Source organism: Suricata suricatta, chromosome 15 (assembly GCF_006229205.1).
Source record: "Suricata suricatta isolate VVHF042 chromosome 15, meerkat_22Aug2017_6uvM2_HiC, whole genome shotgun sequence".
Lineage (NCBI taxonomy): Eukaryota > Metazoa > Chordata > Mammalia > Carnivora > Herpestidae > Suricata > Suricata suricatta.
In genome coordinates, this window is record NC_043714.1 from 47,513,711 (window position 1) to 47,530,459 (window position 16,749).

Below are 16,749 nucleotides of genomic sequence, written 5' to 3' on the forward strand. Positions count from 1 at the left end.
TGCTGTTTATTTAGATCACCTGGATGTCAAAATTGAGTAAAATGTACTTTTATCTATTTCTATTCTCTTCATTCATTTTGATGATTTGAAATTTAATCATTAAAATGTTTGAAATAATTTAGGCATGAATCAATAGCCACTCAGTAGAGAGTCTGATCGTCAAATTTGCAAATCTTACAGTAGGAGATGGTACTGAAACTTACTAAATTTACACACACACAATAGAAATATATATATATGTATTGGAAACTGGACTAAAGGATACATTTATAGTTAAGCCAACACAGCCTTACCCATGAGAGAGTCTCACCCATGACTTAATTTTTTATTTAGGATTGTGCAAATCAGAATCTAGGCAGTCTGCATGAAGTGTATTGATTTGTACTTTAGGGACTATTGCATGACTTACCAAACTGATAAGAAAAATCAGTAGGAAGTGATAAAATGTGCGGCTAAGAGTCCATTTGTGAAAGTTACATAGATAGGAAATCAGATCTCATGCTTAGCCAACATTACATCATGCCTTATCCCAATGCACCTTACAGAAGAATTTCTGGGATTCTGATGAGGATCTGCTGGTCATATTTGTAGAGATATTCTGGTAAGAATGACATATCTGTGGATTGACGTTCTATTTAGAAGATTCTCAATTTTTAATTTCTTTCATCTACTTGAAAATGTTTGATTTCTCTGCCTAAACATATATCACCACAATTATTTCTCTAGGTGAAATAACCCCTCCCTTACACATCTGATTATTCCTATGCCCAATGCTAGCATTTACTTGGATTTTTAGAAATTTAGATTTTTTTCATATGGCTCACTTGTGATTTATTTACTGATATATCATTTGATTCACACATTTCAGGTTTCATTTTTCATAACTGAAAGTGCTCCTTTTATGTGTTCAAAGTTAGACTGGGGAAAAAATGACATTACAGTATACAAGAGCTTGGTTTTGAAGTGGAGAATAATGAGGCTATTTGGTACACATATATAGTAAAGTTCATTTGAGAATTTTGTTGGTATTTAACCCCAAATCCACTATGGGGCAATTATGGAATCTTACAATTCTCACTTTAGATTCTGTATCTCTGTGCCAGATGTGTTTTTTTTTTTGAGAGAGAGGTTGAGAGAGAGGGAGGGGGAAAGGCAGAGGGAGGGAGGGAGAGAGAGAGAGAGAGAGAGAGAGAGAGAGAATGAGAATCTTTAGTAGGTTCCATGCTCAGCGTGAAGCCCGTTGCAGGGCTTGATCCCATGTCCCTGGTATCGTGACCTGAGCGAAATCAAGAGTTGGATGCTCAACGGACTAAGCCACCCAGGTGCATCTATACCAGATTTATTAAGCAAAAATAGTTTCATAGAGAAAAAAATAAAATGTAATAGCATTTTGCTCCTAGTAAAGTAAAAAAATGCTAAAATTAAAACACTACTCCATATTATTTCTGAATTATACTCATTGTCATTAGTATACTAAATATTTATGTTTGCTTTCTTCTGAAAAAATGTGAAAGTCCTTTGAAGTTTCCTCATAACTGAATTGTCCAAATCCATTGCTGTTTATACAAACACACATATATATAAACACACATATATAACCAACCAGACAAACCACCAAACAAATATGTCAGGCTTCTGGGCACCATGTCATACTTGTGCTGGTGTGCTGGCACAAGAAATTGACAAAAAAGGCATTTCAGCTGTTAATTATTATGTCAAACATGGTACCATTTTGACCTTAAAATAAAAATTATCCAAATTATTCTGTTAACTGTGAGCATGTAATGTACAGGAGAGCTGGGTAGTTGTTAAATTTAATATAAAACTGTATTCTAAAATTATAACTTCCTTCTTGTTTTATGTGTTTACATGGGGGGTGTGCATGCATATAAAATTGTTAATTTTTAAAAATAAATTGCTTTAACCAAGTATGATGTTTAATCACGTGAAACAAAAATAACCAAAGCAAGAATTCTTTTTAAATTAATGAGCATTTTCTAATGCAGTATGCAGTCCAGAAATTGTTCTTTTCTTTCTAAGAGCCAGAGCAATTTATGCTACACTGTGCGTGTTTTAAAATTCCCTCTACACACACACACACACACACACACACACACACACACACTTACTTATATATAGCGAGTAAGCAAGCAGTTTTGCAGATTGGGAATAGTGGAATTCCTTAAATTGCCAAATTTATACCAATCTATTCAGTAGTTTCTGCTAAAAAGAAAATAAAACAAGAAATGAAAACCATGTAATTGGCACTGCATAAATGATTTCATGATAATTCTCTACAATACATATGGGTTTTGAGCAATTACCAGTGGAAAGCGAAGAGTTAAGGGCTGTCTGTAAATCGCGTTGGTAGAAGGACTGCCCAGGTCAGTGCAGGCTGTGGGCTGGCGTGGGGCACAGGAGACAAGCAGGGGACGATAAAACGGTAGGGTGATGGTGGGACCAAGGACCAGGACCACATATTTCCTTTAGCACCCCTGACTAGGGGTTTACTCATGTCTCAGCAAGGAGAGATTAGAGCATAACATCTGTAAACCTCTCTTGTTCTACCTACATGTTATTTATGACCAGTGTGATATGCTGGTTAGGAACATTGCCTTGAAATCAGTACAGTTGTGCAAATTTGAGTCCCTAGCATTACCTCTGCACCTTTGTTTTTTTTATTTAAACAATTTTTAAAGTTTATTTTATTTATTCATAAATAGCATGAGTAGGGGAGGGGCTGAGAGAGAGGGAGACACAGAATCTGAAGCAGGCTCCAGGGTCTGAGCTGTCAGCACAGAGCCTGATCCGGGGCTTGAACCCACGAACAGTGAAATCATGACCTGAGCCGAAGTCCGACGTTTACCCGAATGAGCCACCCAGGCGCCCCTGCACCTCCCTTTCCTTACTGATGAACTAAGAGTAATAGAATAAGCCAGTTCGATAGGATTTATAAGCTTTAAAGCAGCTAATGGTCTTAAGGGACAGAGCACTGTACTGGTGCTTTAGAGGCTCCTAATAGTGCTAGATACATTAACCTAAGAGACCTACCTGTTCAACAAACTGTTTATAATTCATAACATCACTATATATGAGAGGTTGAGTTCATTTCTTAACTACTCTTTTTAAAAAATTTTTGTGTGGATGTTGCTTTATTATTAGACCTCAAGTTGAATGAACTTCTTATATTTTTTTAAATTTTTAATGTTTTATATTTATTTATTTATTTATTTTTATGATAGATTATTGTCAAATTGGTTTCCATATAACACCCAGTGCTTCTCCCCACAAGTGCCCCCCTCTCCAGGACCATCACCCTAGACCTCAAGTTGAATGAACTTCTTGTACTTTTTAAAGAGAGGTAGTTGTGGGGCGCCAGGGTGGCTCAGTTGGTTGAGTGTCTGACTTCAGCTCAGGTCATTATCTCCGGATTTGTGGGTTTGAGCCCCGTGTTGGGCTCTTTGCTGACAGCTTGCTCAGAGCCTGGAGCCTGCTTCATATTCTGTGTCTCCTCTCTCTGTCCCTCCCCCATTCACGTTCTGTCTCTCTTTGTCCCTCAATAATAAATAAATGTTAAAAAAGTTAAAAAATAGAGATGTAGTTGAACTGTATGAAAATAAATAATATGTTAATATCCCCACTTTCCAAATGCTACAGAAAAAGCACCACTTCCTCAGACATTAAAAAAAAATTTAACATTTATTCATTTAGAGGGACAGAGCATGGGTGGGGTAGGGGCAGAGACAGAGAGAAGAAATCTGAAGCAGACTCCAGGCTCTGGGCTGTCAGCACAGAGCCCAATGCTGGGTTCAAACCCATGGACTACAGATCAGGACCTGAGCCGAAGTCAGATGCTTAACTGACTGAGCCACCCAGGCGCCCCACCTCAAGCTTATTTTTAATATGGCCACCAAGTTGTAGGAAACAACCCTATAAAATAAATAAAGCCAGGAGTTTGTCTTCTGAGCACAATGGAAAATCCAAGTCCAGGTTGATATTACGTGGATATTTTTTACACTTCATATATCCTCCCGACTATATTTTTATGAAGTATATAACTTTAGCTCTAAATGGGCTGATATTACAATTAATGATATAATTTGGACTTTCTTATTGGCTTCAGATGTTTTTTTCAAGACAAAGGACACATTAGGATAAATAGAACCACGGACAACCTCCTGATAACTTTTTGTAAACCAAGACAGAGATGGGAATGGCTGTAGTCCAAGCTCATCACACGGGAGATCACACAGATGGGGAGATAAAATTTGTCCGTGTGAGCCCCTTGACAATGCTCAGTATTTTATTCAAGATCCCAAGTAAGCCACCTGCATGCTGATGACATCACAAAAATAAAGGCCAAGGGCTGATTACTGGGTGGGTGCTCTTTATTATCACATATCAGGTGTCACCTGTAATTTTACGTCTCTGGCAAAGCGACAGAATCCATCTGTCATCTAACCAAGGATCTTAGTCAATTTTCTCTGCTCTTTGGAAACAAGCTCTTATATTGTGTGGGAGTGGTAAGGAGCCGGCCCATTTTCTGAGACTGGCTGTGAAATAAATAGGCCAACAGTTACGAAAACAAGCTGATATTTTCTACACAGTGCCAGCAAAGAAAATGTCCTATTTCTCTGCAGTTTTAATATATAAAGCTACAACCAGTTCAGATCCACAGGGATGTTGACAGGTCCCAGTATAGAGCCCAGACGGTCAGTGAGCTTTGAGAATGGGAGTATGTTATAAATTCAACTGTATTATGACAAGGTTTTTGAGGCATTCATAGTGCCATAGTTTCTAAGACCTTTGAGCAAGACAGATACTTTTTAATAAGGATTCTGGGTGTTTCACTTTCTATGAAACAAGCACGTAAAGAAAAGTTTTTAAAAGAGGTAAAACTTGTCATCCTGTATGTACAAATCTCATTGCCCATGGACTCTATGCTACCTCGAAAGATGCAAAACAGGACCTCTCACTGATTCCAAACCTTGCCTAGTTCCCACAATGCCCCCTTTAATAAAGGATGTCTCTGTACTCCAAGGGAAAAGGCTAAGGTATAGAGTTCATGAAGTGTTGGAGATTCTGGAAATGTTCCACCAATGGCAAGTTTGGAAGAAAAAATCTGGAGTCAACTAAGGATTATATGTAGACAAAAAGAAAAGTATGTGTTTGTACAAGAAAGTTGCTTTGCAGCCACTGAATGCAAAGGAGGTAACAATGAAATAGAACTACTGGAATAATTTGGAAATTTAAAAAAATCATTTTAGGCATGCCATTAAATGATAACTTAGATTTAAATAGGGGCAGAATGAACATGCTTTTAAAAGTGTCCAAATGGGAGGAATCCTTGTCTATTTCCAGTAAATGAGGATGAGCTCTACTCTAGGGCATGAGAATATATAGTAGTCACACAGGATGTACAGTAGGCTTTGCTTTTATGGAGAGTTATATGTTGAGATATAGGAAGTTATGATTTATCTGAATGAGATGAAAACTCTATAAGGTCTGGAATTTCTTCACAATATTGGGTAAGCTGAAAAACTTATTACCAAATAAGTTTTTGGTATAATGGGTAAAAACACATTTTTATTAAAAGGAAATTCAGAATGCACAGTGCACCTCTCAGTTCTGAACTGAAGTGGACAATTATGGAGTTGGTATTACAATACATGCCCCGTTACAATAGGCTTGATTCTGTAAGAAGCTTTAAGTCTCTTTCAAAGTCAATTACCAGGCAGAGTTTCCAGACCCTGCATTTGTCATAATTATATTTGAACTTGTTGCTGGTTGATTGGAGGGCTGTCTGAACCTACTTAGGTGGAGAGATCCGAGGCAGAACGAAAGGGCAAGGCGGGGGCTACAAAAGGTCAAAGAGACACCAGTCTCCTAAGGTTCTAGTGTCTAAGAGCCGTAATATGGCCATAAAAAGTGAAACCTAGGAAGCAGAGTCAGGGAATGTCATAGTAAAACATCCAGACTGAAAAGCCAATGCTGCAGAGAGAGGGACACCTTGTGAAAATCCATTATCAAGACACATTTTCCCCCAGGTTTACTAAGAAATAATTGATGTACATCACTATGTAAGTGTAAGGCATACAGCATAATGGTTTATTTACATATGCTGTGAAATAATTACTACAGCGGGTTTAGTTAACAGCCATCACCTCCTATAGATACAACAAAAAGAAAAAAAATTCTGCGATGGGAGCTCTTAGCAAGGTTCCCATATATAACAGCAATTTCAGCTAGTGTCACCAGGCTGGACATTACGTTCCCTACTACTTATTCATTTTATTTTATTTTTAAATTTTTATTTATTTAAATTCAAGTTAGTTAACATACCTTGTAGCATTGGTTTCAGGAGCAGAACCCAGTGGTTCATCACTTACATATAAACTCGAGTGCTCATCCCAAAAAGTGCCCTCCTTAATGCCCCTCACCCATTGAGTCCCTCCAGGAACCCTCAGTTTGTTCTCTATATTTAAGAGTCTCTTATGGTTTGCCTCATTCTCTGTTTTTATCTTAATTTTCCTTCCCTTCCTCTATGTTCATCGGTTGTGTTTCTTAAATCCCACATATGAGTGAAATCATATTTGTCTTTTTCTAACTGACTTATTTCACATAGCATATTCCATTTCTGTCCATGTTGTTGCAAATGGCAAAATTTCATTCTTTTTAATTGCTGAGTAATATTCCACTGTATATACATTTTTAAATAATTAGTAATGAATCAATCCATACCAGACTGACTGTTTTCCCTGATAATAAGTTTTGTCCATTGATGATGGGTCTGATTTTGGATGATCCTAAATGTTTTCATTTGTTTGGGTAGCCTTTACAATTTTATTAAGTTCTTGTTCCATTACTCTTCATAGATTGAGAATTACTGGCATAATATAAAAATAATTACATTGAGCATTAAAACTAATTTAAAATGTTACATTAAGTTAAAATAGTCATCATAGAAATGATACTAAATTGACCACAAAAGGAAAAATTATTCATTTCTTTATACTAAATGCTTTTTTTCTTTTTTTATCCATTGCCCTTCTTTCATTCATAAGCCACTTTCATTTTTTATAAATAAATGTAGAGATTAAAGACACATGTTTCAGGATCTACGCTTCTGGCTATTGAAACAGATTTTCAGTTGGTTGGGCGTCTGACTTCAAGCCAGGTCATAATCTCATGGCTCATGGGTTCGAGCCGCACATGGGGCTCTGTACTGACAGCTCAGAGCCAGGAGCCTGCTTTGGTTTCTGTGTCTCCCTCTCTCTGCCCCTCTCCCACTCATGCTCTGTCTCACTCTCTCTCTCTCTCAAAAATGAGTAAACATTAAAAAAAAATTAAACAGATTCTCTTATCTATAAAAATTTCTCTCTTACCGTGTGCCATACTGAGGATGGAAGAGGGGGACACTATTGTTGCATTCTCTTAAGAACACACACCTGAACCATCACATAGAAAATACTGGATTTCTCATGTATAGATTCTCAAAACCATGGGTGGCAAAGATTGCACAGAATACATGTTCATTATAAATGTATGTTTATATATAGTGCGTATAAAACTTATTTCCCAACTCCCTAGTCTAGATAGAGAAAGCTAGTGGCAAACTTCGCACCAATAATAACAAAACCATCAGCGTCTCTCCAGCAGGGCAAATTCTAGATTGAGACGCTCAGGGGCTGTGCCTTGCAAAAGAGCCTTCAAGGATGATAGACACTTGATTCCTTCTGTAGCCTCGGCCTGCTCCCAGTATCCCAGGACATTCTGCCACTGGCAGGTCACTGAAGCCGACCTTCTTCCTGCTGTCACTGTCAACCGTAGGGCACCTTGCCCAGCTTAGGGTTACAAGAGTGCAGGTCCTTCTGAGGAGCCTTTTCTTCTACTTGTCTTCTGTTGCTGCTACTTCAGGTCACTCTCATCACTGCTGAGATCCTTGCTACCGCACACCATCAAGGAACTTTTGTTATTTCCCACTTCCTGAACTCCCACACTAAGGGCGCCATCTTTTCCATGCTGGAGAAAAACAGGGATGCCTCTTTTAACCAAGAGTCATTTATATGGCCCATGAAGAGACAGGGACATTTCTGGCTACCATTCCTGTCTACAGATCTGGTCTTATGCTCGGTTGACTGACACTAAGCCTAACCCCTTACAGCCCCCACTTTTGCAATGGGATCAAGTTTAGTCCTTCAAGATACCATCCACTCCTCTGCCTTTTCTCCATTCAGGGCTGGCTTTTAACTGCTTTTCTATGCTAAGACTTCTCCCAGGCTGTATCTTGGATTTGACCTTATATCCACCCCTTAAGAGAGACAGAGAGAGACTTCTATAGACTTATATACGCTGAAGACAGTTGTTTTTCTCTGACTGACAAAGAGCATTAACCTTCAAAGCTGAGTACCACTTTCAGCTGTAAATAATCTGTGTTCTCAAGAGTAGGAAATGTTGCTTTACTAGTATTTCTGTTTTCTTCTCCATTCTCCTCTGCAGTTGTGAGTTGGAAATCAAAACTATATTTTGAATGCTACCTTAATAAGGATGTTATATTGGTTAATTAACTATGATACTGCCTGGTTTGATACTATAAATAAAGAGAATACTTTTAAAAGTATTAACATTTATACACCTTACAAAAGAATATATTCTTTCAATTTTTTTTGTGTGTGAAGTAAAATAGAAACAAAAAAACAAAAAAATGGAATTTATTGTTATGAGGCCTATTAATAAAAGTCTATGTGCTTTTGGTCCAGAAATTCCACTTTTAGAAATTTATCCTACAGGCATAGTCACATAAATGAACATAGATAATACGATATTAAATTTAAACAATAAATGTTGCAATTTAGTTTACATAAAAATGTATAACATAAGGTAGAGCTATAGATTTACATATACCTACATAGAAAGACATTGAAGAAATGCGATTTGTAGAAAACAAACTGCAGAACATTGAGTATGTCATGATTCCATTTGTGTAAGGCAAGTGTGAACATATGTACACTTGCGTATGCAAGTGAATGTTTAGAATGTTTCTAAAACCATAAACAGGATGCTTTTTAATATTCCTGTAAGTGGTACTGAATGAAGTCAATGGGGAAGACCACATTGACTTTTGTTTCCACTAAATTTTGTAGCATGAGTTTGTACAATCTTATAATAAAAAATAAATAAATGCATAATCATCTATATCCCCTGCTCAGTTAATTCTGTAATATTTATTCTATTCAGAGGGAAATCTCCATATTTTACGGCAGTCTGGTGAATGTTTTTCCTTTTGGATGATCATGCATTTTGACAAGTGAGCTAGTCTCGTTCATTCACTCGTAATAAATGTGAACATGGAGAGGTTACCTTATAACTCACCTGTCTTTATACTTACTTACCTCTAAAAGTCCTCTCCCTCACTCTGCAGTCAAACTTTTTTAAAGGGAAAAGAAATTGCTGGCCATACCTCAAAAAAAAAAAAAATCCTGCTAATTTGAGAGAAAAGGATTGAGTGCAAACCCAGGCTGGATTTTAGCTTCTGATTCCAGACAGTAATCATGACTGAGATTGTTGGCAATTACCCCCCAGAGCTCACCTCGACCAGGGCTGGGAGGACCAGACTTAAGTGCATGAGTCCTCCTTCTGAAGGCCAGTGCCTAACCCACTGGCACTTTTGAAAACGGTTTTCGTGTCTCACTTCCAGCCTGAATTTCTGCTGTGGTGGTTGTTATCCAGATTCTTTTCTAGTAAACTCCAAAGTATCCCATGTCCATTGGGTCTTAGGCCTATCTCCCTCTACCCAGTCCCTCTCCTAGGTACCCGATGTCTGCTACAATGACTAGGATCTTGCTTCTTGTTAGCAGATTTCCAAGTACTACCTGTCTGCCTCCTTCCCTTGTGGGGCATCTATTACCCAACTATAGTACTCTGTTTATCTGTTGAGCTATTTAATGCATAGCCAACTGATCTGACTTCTTTCATTTATTTATTTATCTATCTGTTTAATAAACATGTATTGAATGCCCACCATTTGTCAGGTACTGTGCCAAACATGTGGGGTATATTTTGATCCAGATTCTGTCTAGTTCTCAGGAAAACTCTCTCTCTTGTCAAGTGATTATGAAACAGCTTCTTGCTGCTTCTCCTTCTTCTACAAACAACTCCCCATCTCCTCCCCTCTCCCCCTCCCCTCCTCCTGTCCTTCCCTGGGGTTCCCCTTCCCCTCTCTTTATCCCCCTCTCCTCCTCCTCCTACTTCTTACAACAGAACTCTTTTTTCTCAAGTGAAACTCTACCAAAACTCTGACAGAAAGTAAAGACAGAGTTAGGATGTGAGTCTGCTTTGTTTCTTCTCATTTTCAAAATATTTCCTGTAGCCCTCTAGGGATCCCTGAACTAACATTCCCTGGATCTTAGGTGCTTCCTGTCAAACTCAGTTCTATTCCAGCAACAACTCTTCTGGATTCCTGGCTTACCACAGTGAGCAGGTCTTGATTTAACTTTCTGCCTTTACCTGCACCAGCTTTAAGTCCCTGCTACACATATCCAACCATTCTTAATATGTGGCAAACAAATCTGCATGGGAAAGAAGGATTCAAGATAACCTGAAGAAAGAAATACTTTTAATGCCTCTGACTTGGAGATACTTCCTAAGTGTAGTAGGGGGTACAGAGAACTCACACTTCAAAACTGACTTATTTTCTCACTCCTGCTACGAAACTTGGGCCAACTTTTGATATATGCCTTAAAAAAATAAAAATATAAAATCATGCATTTTTCTTTAATCCAGAACACAGAGATTGGAAAAATATGTAATCAAGTGGTAATGAGGATCCAAAATCCTATTCTGGGGGAAAATTTTGTGTGTTCTCCTCTCTGCATCTTTTAAAAACACATGAAAAATATTGTAAAAGATAAAGGAAAATACTATTTTCCATCACAATGCTTATCTTTCACTCGCTACTCTTTTCCTCCCTTGAAATGGCCTTAAGAGATCTTTTCAGAAGAACAGAATGTTCTCGGCAGGCCTAACAAAAGGTAAATAAATTGCAGTGGTGGCATGCCCTCCGCTGGAGGAAGGAGGGTGGAAGCAAGTTTGTGTCTGTCCTTCTATGACAGCCCGGCTCTCTTACAGGGCACTCCTTTCTTACATCTCTGTTGCATCCTTGGGTTGCCTAAGTCAGGACAAGGCTGTGTCCGGGAGAGCTTCACCTTTTGGGGAAATGGGTAGTACAGTCCGGATGGTAGCATCTTTGCCATTTTTCTCTGGGATGAATCTGCGCCTAGAAATAAAAGAAACTCATAAATGTAAATATTCCTCTTTGATCACCTACACGTTTCCTTTTTCTATTTTTTTTTTTTATCCTTTTCTTTCACTACCCTGAAAGTAATCCTGGGTTTAAGCCATTAAAGAATTGCAAATAAAGGGAGACAAAGTAGAAAATCCACTTTCCAATTAATATTCCTAGTAATTGTGGTGTAATTTGGGTGCTTCTAGTAAATGGGGACCATAATCACAAAGATTAATGAGGGTTACCAAAGGTGGAAAATCCAGATGCTGGCAGGATTCCCAATTTCCAAGACTGAGTGAAAACAGCAGAGAAATAAGAGAGTAAATACGATAATTAATTGAAAGGTCATACTCAATGTCCAATTTTGAATTTGTTTTTCAAATGTGATAAACTTCTAAATATTTCTTTAGAATTTAAAAGAGAATTCAATCAATAGACAAGTTTATTAAACATTTCCTCTATTCAACAGTGAGCTGGATGGGCAAAGTTACTTAGTAAGTGAGAACAGGACACAGTTTCCTAACTCAAGTCACTTGTAATCTGTTCTGAGAACGAAAACTAACATATGTTAAATAATAGTGATTGAAACAATAAATTGTCATTAAAGCATGGAGTTGCGTAAAATAAACATGAGCCTCTCAAGTATTGGACCCACATCTCATTTGACATTGAACGTGGACTAGCACAGGACCAATTTTATCAAATACATGTTTGGATGAATTAATGATAAAGAAATAGGAAATAATGAGGATTAGGATGGAATTTTTAATGGAAGTCAATTTTTTAAAATAAGAATAAATTATCAGGATGAAGACAAAAACGTATTCCCAGTAAGTGTTCTAAAAATAATACATGTGCGTTTGTAGGATAGAGTGAAGGGGAGCCTCATTCAAATGGGATTGTGTTTATTTTGATTCAATAAATCATAACACTATGAATTAGAAACTGTACGAGATGTTAGTGAATTCAAAATAATTAAAAAAAAATGTATGTTAGGTTTTCAAGACACTCTGGTTCAGTGGATACTTAGGAGCTTTGAAACTAAGGTCTAGAAGGTGTATGGGAAATCCCAATAAGACAAACTTCAACGTCTGGACCAAGAGTTTAGATTTCATATAATCTGATCTGTTTAATAGTAGAAACAATCTGTCAGCATGATAGAGACATAATGAAAATGAAAATCATTCCTAAGTATTAAAATAATAAAGCAGATGAGGAGCTACTGCTATCACCATTCTACTTTAGATTCACAGTTAAGAGTTCTTGTGCAGGATACCTAATTTTTAACAAAAATATTGATGATCCTTATTACAAAACTATAACGGTAAGGGTCCTTACTGTATTTGCTCATCTCTGTATTCAGTACATAGTTTCTGTGTGAACTGTATTGTCCAGGAAGGTAAAAAAAAGATTACAAAAAGCAGATCAAGATTCTCTTCCATTGGCACATTGCATGGTGTGTATGAATTATCTGAGCATTTTTCACACAGTGCTCAGGCCCATTATGTGGTCATTCAGTCATCTTAAGAGGTCTTGAAAGAACAAGGCTAGTGGTTATTAAAATGCTTTGGGTTGGAGGTGCATTGGCATTACATCAATGCAAAGCCTTCTTAGTTTGAACAGAAATGATCATTTGATGCAAGCTTTGATTTTAATTTACACTTGCTTATTAGTCAACAAAGTTTGGTAAAATTGCACACTGTGATTACTTTGAGAATGTTTCCATTTCTTTATTTCCAGATTGCTGCATTAAAAGAAAAAAATATCTTCTAGGCATGTTATCTCAGAGTTAGCCAATCAGATAAAAAATTGTAGTCGATTAAATTATTTTGAAAAACTATATTTAGAGGCCACATTCTGGGGAAAGGAATGAATACATTAGACCTAATCTAAGAGATTAGACACACACAATCTAAAATGGTGACCCTCCTGGATGGTCAGAAGTCTATACTGTGAAATGGCTGAGGTCAAGGGTCAGTTGGAGGCAAGGCCACATCCCACCGACTCCGGGCCTATGTTGAGTACTGTATCTGCTCATGACTGTTAGTCCCTGTGCCTGGCACCAGCAGGTTCTCAAGAGCATGTGGCATTATCACAATATTGGTAGTGTTAGGGGAAGACATAGCAAATTAGGGAAATTTACAGATGGGCCTGATACTCCAGATTATCAGCACACTTGTGTTGTTGTTAAAATAAAATACTCTCCAACTGTTCCATAGCTCTTTTGCATTACTGCTAAAGAAAAGTGTATTATGTAGGCAATGTTTTAAGCCCAACTAGCATAATGATAGTGATTTGTTCCATTTTAAAGGTCAGGTAAAAGTAACAGTGACACTCTATAGTAAAATTCTAATTTACAAAAGCAGAGATTATTATTTTTTTTGCCCATTTCCTAATTTCTTTGGGGCTACTTGAAATTTGGTATGATTGTTTTGTTTTGTTTTGTTTTGTTCTCAAAGCATACTTAAAGCCAAGTCTATAATTTAACAAGAGGTTTCAATAGCTTTGAAAAGTAATAGATTTTTTTTCATGTCTCTATAAGCTCAAGGTGTATTTTTCTGACCTCTCTCTTGTGTCCATCTTCAACACTACTGAGGCTTTAAAAAAGTGCATAGGAAGAGGAATTGATATGAATCCTATGAAATCTACTTTACTTCAAGTCTGTCTTTTCAGTAGACAATTCAGAAACAAGAAAAATTTAGCCTTGCATCTGAAACAGAATTCAATACTGTGGCACATTACTGATTTATGATTACTGAGTTATGTAATCAACCGTTTTAGTCATTTGGATTTCAATACATGGCTATAAATGTGCCTCCAAGATTTAATTGCACCGTTGGGTGTATCCCTTCTTATGTCTCTGGAACAGAAACAACGTAGCTCTTCTTGTCGCCCTGTTTGCTTTGTGCTTTACCAAAAATAAAAGAACTGCTGAGTTGGTAGTGGTTTTCTTTAGAGCCATCATGAGAGATAAGGCGTGGCCTCAATGGTGACCAGAGCTTTTTTGTTGGGCATCATGAATGGTCATCAGGTGTCTAGCTCTTTCTTCACAAGTACGGAAAGAAGGATCCTCACACAGATCCTCAGATGGCAGGGAAGAGGTACTCCTCAAACAATTATTTTTTTCCCTCTTATTATGATTTCCAAACTCTCTAAGCTGACCAACAGGATGAAATCTCTGAAGCCCTGCCATCTTCCACTGTAGGCAAGACTATGAAAATGTACACTACTTCTCATCACTTTGTCTTCCCAAGTCTGATGGATCTGGCGTTTTAAAATGGAGGGCTCTGCTTTTAATTCTGGGACCTGGTTCAAAGTTGACGTTAAGTAAATTAATATGGAGAAAATGCTGTAGTAAATAACCTTGTCGTATAGGTAGTTATTACTTTCCTTTGGTGAGAGTCATTTATGTGCTTTTCACCTTTGACTCAAGCATTATTTTAAATTTCAGAGGGTGAGTTTTACTATAAAATATCCTGCATTTTAAATGCCACTTAATTATGACTTGCTTCCTTGGGGATTATATCATCATGTGGTTTAATTTGGTATATACCCTAAGGGGGAGCATATTTCAATCATAAAATATTTCCTCCAGAAACAATAATGGTTCAATGATTTATTTCAAGATGCTGTTATAAAATGGCTTATTCAACAGTAATTTGAATGCAATTGAGTTTAAAAAGATAGTATAGATCCCCCCAAATCGGTGAGAAATGAACATACGTGCTTTTGTGCTCGCCTACCAAAACCATAGTTGTGTATATTCTCTGTCTTTACCTTCAGTTATTATATCTTGAGCAAAGAACTTAGAAAGCAGAGAGCCATGAAACATATTATCTCTTCAAAAAGTTCATTTTCGGACAAGTATCATTTGGATGGGGATTAACTTAATCAGAGATTTTGAATCTTCTTTACTTTAATTTTTAATCTCTTTTTAAAAAATATGTCTGAATCTTTAAAAGACCTAAACTTGTAGTCACAAAGCATTGCTTCAAAAAAGGGAAGGGGAAAAAAAAAGAAGGGAAAGTTTTTAAAGCAGCCACCGGCTGTAAGAGAGATAGTGCAGGCAGCAGATTTGTGACAGAGTGGAGCATGAAACCCATCAGCTGATGAGTGAAAATCCCCGGTTTCTAATTAATCGAGGTACACAGGCCAAGGGATGAAGAGGATCAGGGAAATGAAATCAGGAAAAAGATACCATCAGTCATTTCTGCGGCCCATTGTCATACTTCAGAATCTGCTGTAATGAATCACTCAGGCATTCCACAGATACATTCAAATGGTGAAGAAAATTCATTGTCCGGTGAAGAGCGTTTGATAAAAATCTTTCTTTTCCCCCCCTCTTTGTCAGAAGCCTATGATCAGAAAAGGAAATCCAGACAGCACAACAGGTGTGCTTTTTGCAAGCCTGGTGAAATCTGCAAATGAACCAAGTATGGAAGAATTTTTTGTCCTAATTTTTTTTTTTTGGCCCCAAAATGTGGATGAGGAGGTTGGTGGAGCAGAGTATCGGGCAGAAGAGAGGCTTGGTGCTGAACAGGAGGGCAGAAAAGTGTTTAGATTAAGAGAAGCAGGGAGTGAGGCCCTTCCCACAGCTGAGAAATGCATGTTCCTGTAAAATCTTAATTAGGGAAATAGAGTACATTGGGAAATGTAGTAATATTTAATCTAATTTATAAGGAAGGACATTTCCTTAGAAGAACAATCTGTCCAATGCATTATATCCTGGCTCTGCTCAGAAAGGAAAAACCTGTCTCAAGTCAAAAAGCTGCTCTCGGGCCCATGGTCTCTAGGGTTTTCCCAGGGAAAGGGCTTCCTTTAAAGTCAGTGAGACTTACCCCGTGATGAATGCGCATTTCAGCCTGAAGGTTTTGTCCAAAGGTTTCCTAATTCGGGCCTGCATTCCTCCTGGGTTATAGCTCACTTCTGTGGTGGCCATGTATTTTAATGGAGAAAATAGTCACCCACGCACCCAAGATGCTTTATCTTTGTATTTCAACTCTGCAGCAACTTTGTGACTGAACAATTCCTTGTAGCAGCTCCGAGTGCCGTGTGGCATCAGGTGACATGCGATGATAATTGTTTTCAAATAATCAGGTACTGTACTGAGACATATAAGGATGGCTGATTCATTTTCAATTTAATTACTATAATATAGGGTTTCGCTGTCTATATTATCAATCACCAAGACACTTTGGAGTTGATAATATTAAAATTGCAACAATAATGAGAATTCTACTTCATGATGAAAATAATTTTAATCATGGGTAGATTACAAATCCATTTACAGTTACGGTTACTGAGAATTCTATTATCTACCTTCTCTTGTAAAAGATGTTAAGACATGTTTTCAGGAAGTCTAAAAGATTATAGAAGTGTGCTGTTTCTACAAAGTTGCATGCACAGGATTTCAGAGAGAAAACCTTGAGGGGGCTTCAAATGTCAGGGCTCGTGGGGTGGAATGT

General features: G+C 37.5%; 1 long non-coding RNA gene across 1 annotated transcript; it reads right to left on the minus strand.

Moving 5' to 3' along the window:
* Positions 1–2,143: 2,143 nt before the first annotated feature.
* LOC115279205 lies at positions 2,144–16,233 on the minus strand. Its single transcript, XR_003903284.1, has 3 exons — positions 16,123–16,233; positions 11,205–11,275; positions 2,144–2,223 (listed from the first exon to the last, which is right to left on the minus strand). It is a non-coding gene; the product is annotated as an uncharacterized LOC115279205 (long non-coding RNA).
* Positions 16,234–16,749: the final 516 nt, after the last annotated feature.